Here is a 9947-nt window from a genome sequence, read left to right as displayed (position 1 = left end):
GGAGCCTTTTTTTTCTTGCAACATCTGGTTTTTGGATATGGTCTTTTGGTGGCATATATATATATATATATATATATATATATATATATATATATATATATAATATACATATACACACATATATATATACACACAAACCTTTTCTTAAATGTTAAAAGTACCACATATCATTTTGCTGAGTCCCATAAGATCAGTAGTTAACAAGGATACATCAAAATTGGTAGTGGCAAACATCAAAATTTATTTTTTTAATCAGGAGGTATGAGCATCAATTTCCAAGAAAAAAGCCAGTTCCCAAATGAGCAATACTGTCAGTAGTAGACAAAGGATACATCAACATTGGCCGTTAGTTTTTGTATCGGTCACTACATAGGAACAATTAACAAACTGCCCTTTGTCAAGCCCTGCAGTAGTGTTCTCTAGGGGTTGATAAGATGTCTTTTCCAGCCGGAGCTCATGCAGAATTTGTAGGTAGCAGGCTCTTATCATCAAGGAGGGGCTTCCAGGAACGAAATAACCAGTCACGATTGTCAATGCTATGATGATATCCAACAGCCCAAGGCCATTGTAGTAGCCGGAATAAAAGATTCCTCAGCAATCGTTCAGAGTCAAGTGGGATGGAGGAAAACCTCGGCTCCAGATGGTAGTAGAAACAACAGTCTGTGTGCTGTAGCAATAGCTCATCACCCAGGGCAACTCTCCCACAATGTCCAAAACCTGTACCAGCAGCAATAGTCATAGTCCAAATAGCCTCCAGGCTTTGCAGCAACATTAGCCACCACCAGTCTCTCCTCACCTTCTGTTGCTTCTTCTTCAGTCAGGCTTCAGGGTCAAAGCCCTCCCCCCTTATCTTTATTGTTAAAATCTGAGGCTAGGAGCCTCAGCCAACTCCTTTCTACACACTCCCTCTTGGCTCCATTTGAGATACCCTCCTTATGAAGGAAGCAATAAAACTCCACTCTCTCCCTCTTCTCCGTTTGAGATACCCTCCTACGAAGGAAAGCAATAAAACTCCATCTTTCCTCTCTCTCTAGCCTCTGTTTAAAATATCCTCATTACAAAGAAAAGCAAATAAAACTTTCAGTCCCTTTACCTTCACCTGACAAACTGCAACAGCCACCCCTCCCTTCTCTTTCTTTCCCTTTTTCTATCCTTCCACGCCAGCCACACCCAAGGCGAGCAGCAGCTGTGTCAATCTCTCCCTTCCCAACCGAGTTCCTGCAAACACTCTCAGACAGCCCCGCTACATACGAAATATATATTTATGACTACATTTTTCCTATCTTTAGTAAACCATCTACCAAGGTACATACAAGTTCTGTATAAATGGTAAGTCACCATTTATACAGAACTTGTATGTTTTTTCCATTTTCCTGTTCGGTACAATCTCGATGGCATGGGAGTCACAGGGAAAAAGTCATTTTTGTGGAAGGGATTTTTTAAATATATATATTGTATTTGCCATCCATAATTGTTGAAGGACTTACATTGAATCTAGCCTTTTGCAACAAGAAATACATATATGTATACACATATATATACACACACACACACATTCATATCCCCAACTAACATGCTCTAATGTCACTATACATGTTCCTGAAAAATTTTTGGACTGCTTTGTTCAAAGACTAAATTAAACCCCTTCTCCTCCTTTCCGTGTATTTTAGCTGCAGGAACGAATGAGGAAGGGGTGATTATTTATTAAGAATGAGGACGTGATTTGTGAAAGTGGAACCAGGTGATGAGGGACAATAAATGTGAACTAACCTCAGTTTTTTGCTTCTGACCTTCTCACCATAGCTGTATCTCCCTGCTTCATGAAAAATTAATCATGAGCTTTAGAGAGAAATGTATTCCCCATGTACTTGCTAACAGGAAGGGAAAAAGAAAGAGAAAGGATGATGCTTCAGGTGCAAGCAGCAATTGCCTGAGTCTTCCCCACCAATGGTCTACAGCCCTAACAAATCATTTTTGGATTGATGCAGTCCTGAAAATAGGACTTTTCCTGCTTCTCTTGCTAAGACATCTGTGAAGTGAAAAGAGGACCATCAAGGCAAACACATTGAACAGGAGGACAACTTCTCCAAATGAAATCAGTGGCTTGCATAGGAATGTAGTTCCTACATGTTCCCTATTCATATAAGATAAGATAAGATAAGATAAGATAATCTTTATTGTCATTTTTTTTACTGTGGGCACAACGGCACACATCAAAAATGAAATTTAGTTGCCCGCTCTCAAAGTGAAACACATATATGACGCACACCTAAACATACTATGAACAACATATGTATAGACCCACATCCCTACATGTATGTAGCAAATAAATATTAAATACTGTCCATCTTGAATATATAACGGAAGGAGGAAACTTGAGAGTTCACAAGGTTAATGCTGTATGGAATTAAACTGTGGCTGAATCTGGATGTTCTACTATGGATACCATGAAGCTCCTCCCAGAAGGTAACAAGGAAAACAGGTTGTGAAGAGGATGTGTAGTGTCCCAGATAATCTTACGGACCCTGCTTAAGCAACGCTTCTGTGCTATGTCCTGGATGGGAGGGAGGGAACTGCCAATGATCTTTTTGGCCATTCTCACCACTCTCTGTACCGCCTTCCTGTCTGAAGCAGTGATGCTTTCAAACCAGACTGTGATGCTGTATGACAGGATGCTCTCAATTGTCCCCCTGTAGAAAGTGGTCAGGACAGGGGAAGGAAGATGTGCTTTTCTCATGTGACGCAGAAAATGCAGGCACTGCTGTGCCCACTTCACCAGTTTTTCACTGTTGAGCAACCAAGTCAGCCTACTCGTTAGCTGCACACCCAGAAATTTGATGCTGGTAACCATCTCTACAGGTGAATCATTAATGCACAAAGAAGTGTGGCTATACCTGCCTTTTCTGAAATCAACAATGATCTCTTTGGTTTTTCTGGTATTTAAAACTAGGCTGTTTTCCTTATACCAGTTCACCAACCCCTCAACCTCCTTGAGGTAAGCTTCCACATTGTCATCCTGAATAAGGCCCACTACTGTTGTATCATCTGCGAACTTCACAATATGGTTGGTGGCAGACCTAGCACAACAGTCATGAGTCAACAGGGTGAACAGCAGCGGACTTAAGACGCAGCCCTGAGGATAAGCTGTGCTCAAGAAAATTAAAGGTATTTTTTCCAACTCGCACATATTGGGGCCTGTTGGTAAGAAAATCAAGAATCCAGTTGCACAAAGGAGTGTTTAAGCCTAAAAGGCCCAGTTTGTCTACTAGATGCTGGGGAATGATTGTGTTAAATGCAAACTGAAGTCGACAAACAGCAAACGCACATGAGTATTTCTTTCCTCTAAGTGCTTCAGGCTCAGATAGAGAACAGAAGAAATAGCATCCTCCGTAGAGCAATTTGGTTGGTAGGCAAACTGAAGCAGGTCAAAGGCTGGTGGGAGGCTAGATACAATAGTGTCCTTTATCACCTTCTCAAAGCATTTCATGATGGTGGATGTCAGTGCAACTGGATGGTAATCATTGAGGCCTGTAATTGTGGACTTTTTTGGCACTGGCAAGATGATGGCCGTCTTAAAACATGATGGGACCACTGCCTGCTGCAATGAGAGGTTGAAAATATCTGTGAGAACACAAGCCAATTCCTCTGTGCATTCCCTGAGGACACATCCAGGGATGTTATCTGGGCCTGCTGCTTTCCAAATGTTAACTGTCTGCAGTGTTTTCCGGACAGAGGTGACATCAAAGCTTGGCACTTGCTCATCAAGATGGGGCACAGCTTTCCTGGCAGGAGTGCTATTAATGTGTACATTAACATGTATGTACATATGTCCAAATAGATATAGTGCACAGAATGCAGATTCATGTACTGTATTTTAAAGAAGCAGGCAATAAGAATTTTAAACTGGGGAAATGGCTCCAAAAACATTCATGTCAAATAATATCTGAGAACCACGTCTTCTATTTAGAAATGGAGAGGAAAATCAATAGACCCATGAGTTTATCATTACCTTCCTCCTGAGTAAGTTGTCCAGGATGATAGATCTTGAATGATTACTGACACACTAGGAATCATTCAAGAAAGTTTTTGTCTTTGAACAAAATATAATGGTCTCACACTATCTTACAGCCTTATTGTTTTGTTAGTCACAAGGGTTTCATGGATCAGAGCCCACTTCCCCAGGTCACCTAGAAACTTTAACTGGGCAAGAACATAGCAGCACACACAGGCCTGGGAGTCCTGAAGTTACATTATTGCTGTGTGAGTTTATTTCTGGGGGCAATTCAAGGTGCTGATTTAAAGCCCTATATGGCATAGAATCAGGTTATTTGAAGGACTGCTTCTTCATGGATATTTTTACCTGTCCAGCTGGATTGTATAGATGGGCTCATTCTAGGTGCACTGTATTAAATGGTATCATCTCGTGAGACTTCATAAGCCAACAGCTTCCTTGCCTGAAATATGGAGGGCCTATACCTCTCTTCTTTCCATAAGGCCTTGAAGACCTCACTTTTCTCTCAGGCATTGAGTCAGGATGGGAGCCAAATCCAACATTTTTTTCTTGAGTGGAGCCTAGGTTTGTGACAGAGTTTTAATTTTTTGGCCTACATTTAAAAAAAGCCACTCTTTAACATGTACAGAGCTCTTCTAGACCGTTGGATTAAAAGGAGGTGTTAATATTATTTATAAGCAAAAACTAGGTATCTCCAAGCTTTAGCTTCTAGTTTTATGATTAGTGTATTACTTAGAAAGACAACCACTTATACAATCATCCATAGATAAAATCAGCTGCTTTTCAAATATGACTTCTATTTTTTTTTGTTTTGTATCTCCAGTCTCTAAATATGCAAGTTACACATTTTACAATTACGTATATTTTCCTAGATAAAACCTCTTTACAGCAATGGCTGAGAGGAAAAAATTCATCAAATGTTATTAAACATGTTTAGTTAGTCAGCAATGGAGCCCTATGCAATAACAGAGCAGTGATCTTTGCTCAGTCTTTGCTCTTCTCTTAATGTATCATGTTCACGGTTAACCCCCTGATTAGACATTGACTTTGATGTTTCTAATTAAATAGCCTCTTGGAGGTATTGTGTATGTATATGTTTGAGTTTAATGCTTGTCAACACATTGTTTTTCTGATTCTTAAGTAGGATTATAATCAAAACCAATGCAATGATTAAATATTCTGAGCAGGAGTGTTCTGTTATATGACAAAGGATCCTGAACTCCAGAAGTACTTTTCCACTCATTAGATTTCAGAACTCTAATCATTTGTGATTTTAAGTAAAGAAAACTAAACAAGGAAAACTGGAAGAAGAGAGAGATGAACTATAACTGCTATTATAAATATAGCAAATGTCCAGTCCCAGGCCAAACACACACAGACACACTGAGAGATGGTTGCAAACTTTACTAATAAGTTTTGAGAAGTAAAAACGAACAAGCAACAAAGGAAACGTAAGTGCAAAGGCACATAGACACACACACAGTAGAGAAACAAGTCCCCTAAAGTTCAGCAGGCTTGTGATGAGAATTACAGTTCAAAACAGCAGGCACAACAGTGGAAATCAAAGGGTCCAAACATTGCAAAAGGCTCATCAGCCAACAGATCTAGAGTAAAAGTCATGAGGTTTTAATCCAGGAATAAAGGTGCACTGAGTGGGTGAATGAAGCCAGTCATCCACAGAAAGATTTGAGCTTGCTGTTTCTTGATAGTTAATTAATAATTCATTCTTAAATAGAAGAGGAGCCCTGCAGAGTGACTCTGCTCTTCAAAGAGTGAGCCCTGAAGATGGAGATAGGGTGGCAGCTCAGACTCCTCATCTTCAGGGACTTGTGGCAGCTGTGCCTGCTGGTTACCAGAGAGCCACACCTCATCCATGTGCAACACTGCAGGTCATGGTTCCTACAGCAACCACTAGAGGAACTGAGTGCTCATTGTCTCCTGATGTGAGTCTGAGCTTGCCATGACAGCAAGATAGGAAATAAAAGGGAATTATATTTCATGTTTCTAGAGAGCTAAGGGTAAAGGATTCAAGAGATTTAGGAAAATGGTGCAAGTTGCTTCCAGATTTAGATTTTGCATGCAAACATCACTCAATTCATATCTGAATACTACATTATTCATAATTGTGCCCATAATAGTTGTTATGTCCTCAGCCTGCTGAAGCATTCAGCAGAAATGTTGCAAAGGGTCCCGGGCAGACCACAAACTGCCCAGGACCAGACTGGCTGTCTCCAACCTTGCACGCAGGCGCAAGGCGGGACACAGCCTCTGCAATGATTGGTTGATGCTGTCCTTTGCAAGGACAATATAAAAGGCCTGCACACCATTTTTCTGTTGTTGGTTGTGGAAGAGAACAATAAAGAAGGCTTGTTGTTACACTATGCGTCTCCTCTTAATGCCTCCAACCTGCGAATCTAACAGTGGCAACGAAGGTGGGATCGCTGTTAAGCCACATTTAACAACGAAAGAAGAGAGGACTTACCAAGAAGTCCTGGGAAGTTCTGCGTCCAGCGCAGAGACTCTGCCTGCCAATATAGCATCACTGGAGGTGAGCTCAGCCAAAGGATCCCTTCCCCAGATAACAGGCTTGCAGCAAAGGCGTTAATGAGGGTTACAGAAGATGTCTAAGATTGGCTGCTTGTCAGAGTTTGATATTGCACATCCAGAGCGCTGGAATTCATACCTGGCACGGGTGGAGAATTACTTCAGAGTCAATCAGATAAGAGAAGACGGCCTTAAAGTGGCTACCCTGCTGTGTGTCTGTGGACAGGAAACATTTGACATAGCAGAGAATCTGGTGGCCCCAGCACTTCTGGAGTCAGTGTCTTATGCAGATTTGAAGAAGATGCTGAAAGAACATTTTCATCCTAAACTTTCTGTGATTGCTTGGCAACACGCGTTTCAGCAGAGGGACCAGAGGCCTGGTGAGTCTGCTGTGGACTTTATTGCTGCCTTAAGGCAAGCAGCGAGGCCTTGTGAATTCAAGGACCTGAAAGAGAGGCTACGGGATCATTTCGTTTGTGGCCTAAGGAGTTGTGAGCTGCAGCAGAAGATCTTTGCCAAGGAAGATGTTTTGTTCCAAGATGCCTTGACAGAGATTGCAGCTGAAGAAGCAGCGGGTGGCACTGTGAAGGCCTTGCAGCTTGCCAGAATTCCTCCAGCCACCGTGACTGCCCATCAAGAGGTCGCTTGAGAAGATCCGGATCCTGAAGAGGAGGTGGACAGGCTGCACCAGTCAGCAGAGAGAGGCTGAAGGAGTGTCCAGACAAGGCCCCAACATCTCCTCAGTGTTTCGAGTGTGGAGGATGTCACAAGGGAGCTGACTGCAGGTTCCGCTTTGCCATTTGCTGGGCATGTGGCAGGCAAGGCCACATTGCCTCCATCTGTTTGGGTCGCCATAAGGTCCAACCTCAGGAAGAATTGCTTCAGAAATGTACCAGGGTCCCCAGCTAACACAGGGTGGGTTTCTGCGCAATGCGCAGGAGCATTTTGAAGACAGGGACACATAAGCCCCTTAAGAAAAAGCTTTGCATTGACATGAAACTGCAAGGGGTTCCCTTGTCAATGGAGTTGGACACAGGATCCGCTCTATCGATCATTTCACATGACACCTTCAAAAGGATTTGCAGCAGTAGTGGCCTTCGAGTCAAACTCCGGCCATCCAACTTAATTCTCACTGACTTCCAGAATTCCAGAGTCAGCGTGAAGGGGGAGGCTGCGCTCAAAGTGCAGCGTAAAGCTTTTGAAGGCCTATTAGATATGGTGGTAGTTGGGGGTGATCACATGAGTCTCATTGGACTCGATTGGTTTGAGGCCCTTGGGATCCAAGTGACTGGGTTTCACAGCCTGCAAACTTTAGGCCTTGCAGAAGTCTGCAAGGAGTTTGCTGATGTGTTTAGCACAGATCTTGGTTCATACAAGGGCCTCCCATTGCCCTATGCTTAGACCCAGCTATTACACCCATTAGGATTAAGCCTAGAAGGACAAAATAAAAGGCCTGCATGCCGTTTTTCTGTTGTTGGTTGTGGAAGAGAACAATAAAGAAGGCTTGTTGTTACACTATGCCTCTCCTCTTAATGCCTCCAATCTGCAAATCTAACAATAGCTGTTTGGTGAACAGCTATATATAATCATTTTGCTGAACAAGCAACAAGGAAGGACATTGGTCACAACCCATGATGAAGGGACCATAGGATTCCATCGGTTGGTCAGCCAACCTGTTAGACAATTTGGTTCTTAGTTGCTCATGTGATTTTTATTCTGCCAGCTGGTCATATAGCTGGATTGAAGCCCTGAGGTCTCACCCCGGATCTTCCAGTTCCAAATTCCAACTGCATTCAATGCTGGCTAAACTTAGAAAGGAGAATCAAAGTCTTCAATTGGCTCCCTGGTGATTATACTAGTTTTTTTGAAGCTGAGACAGATACTTCATCTTTTATACCATATCTGCTGTATTTTCCTCATTGAACATGGGCATGAATTCTCATCCATTTGTAATAATGGAAACAAATCTTGAAAGCTACAGAAAACTTCCAAATTATGGGAGCAGTTCAATAATAGACAGAGGGAAGTAACATGCTCCCTTTGTTGATGTAATCAATCTTATTTTGGAATACCTTTGCCCTCTGCCTTGGGTTTTGTGAAGGCCATCCGGTCACCATTTTTTTGGAAGGACTAACAAATCGTCTCTCTATTTTTCCATCTCTATGTAGTTGTCCTGAAATGTTTATCTTCCCTTCAGTCTCTTCTTCTTCTTGATCCTCAGGTTTCTTCTGGTTTATATAGAAAGTCTTTTCCCTTTTCCATGTTGTCAGTCTCTTTTTTGGGTTTTCCATTAACTGTGTTTGTTGGTCAATTGAATCTTCTATCACAGTATTTAACTGTTCCATTTCTTCTATTACATTCTGTGTAGTTAATTCTTTAGTTGTAATCAAAGTTTGGGTTCCTATATATAGGCTGACATCTTGTTTTTTCTGTAACTTCTTATTTCATCAGTAGCTTTACGAATAGTTACATAAATTGCTTTCAACATAAAGAGAATCTGTTCCTGATCTTCATCCATGTTCCCTTAGTTAAAAACTTTACAATCAGAGAATGAAAATAATTTTGTCACTGAGTATAGAGCTCAGCTGGGCTTCTCACAGCTGATATCTCTCAAGGTTGCAGTCTTATCTATAGTGTGGGCTTCAAGCCAAGTCTCTTTTAGGTAATAACAAATTGTAATATCAGGTTTAGCCACAAGATGTCACCCATACCATTTAGGGTTTTTTTTAAAGTCCAAAATTTTTATAATCCTTTGTCCAGTTTTACTTCTTTTTGTAATAAAAACCCAAATCTTCAATAAGAATAAGAAATCTTTTAGTCCACAAATTTTAGAATGATAAAGATCCAGAGCTGGACAAGCTGCTCCAGCAGGGCATCTTAGAACCTGTGGACTCTAGTCCATGGGAAACCCCCATTGTAATGCCTCTAAAAGCTAATGGAGAAGTCCAAATTTGTGCGGACTATAAATGTACACTGAACAAAGTGCTGCAACAGCATGCATATCCAGTGCCTGTAGTGAGCCACATTCTGGCCTCTCTCAACGGGGGGGGGGGGGGGAACTTTTGCAAAGCTTGATTTGGCACAGGCCTACCAACAGTTTACCTGTTGATTATAAACCAGGATTCCTGGTTCCTTGTTTTTACCACTGTTTCTGTGTTTTTTCTGGCAAATTCTTATTTTGCTATTTAGATAATTATATGGTTTACTTCACAGAAAATAGTAGTACCATAGCTCTCTACTAACATCAAGAAGTGTTACTTTATCTATCACTTTCCTAGAACTGATGGTACTAGAGATAAAGTTGAGGGCTGAAATCACACTTGAAATCCTTAAAGAATATTTCCCAGGATATTCATGAGAATGAATGGACTTTAGATAGTTTACAGGTTCT

This window comes from Crotalus tigris, unplaced genomic scaffold (genome assembly GCF_016545835.1).
Source record: "Crotalus tigris isolate CLP2741 ecotype Arizona unplaced genomic scaffold, ASM1654583v1 scf7180000024340.7048381, whole genome shotgun sequence".
NCBI lineage: Eukaryota > Metazoa > Chordata > Lepidosauria > Squamata > Viperidae > Crotalus > Crotalus tigris.
The sequence above is the reverse complement of the archived record's forward strand: the minus strand, read 5'-3'. Positions refer to the sequence as shown.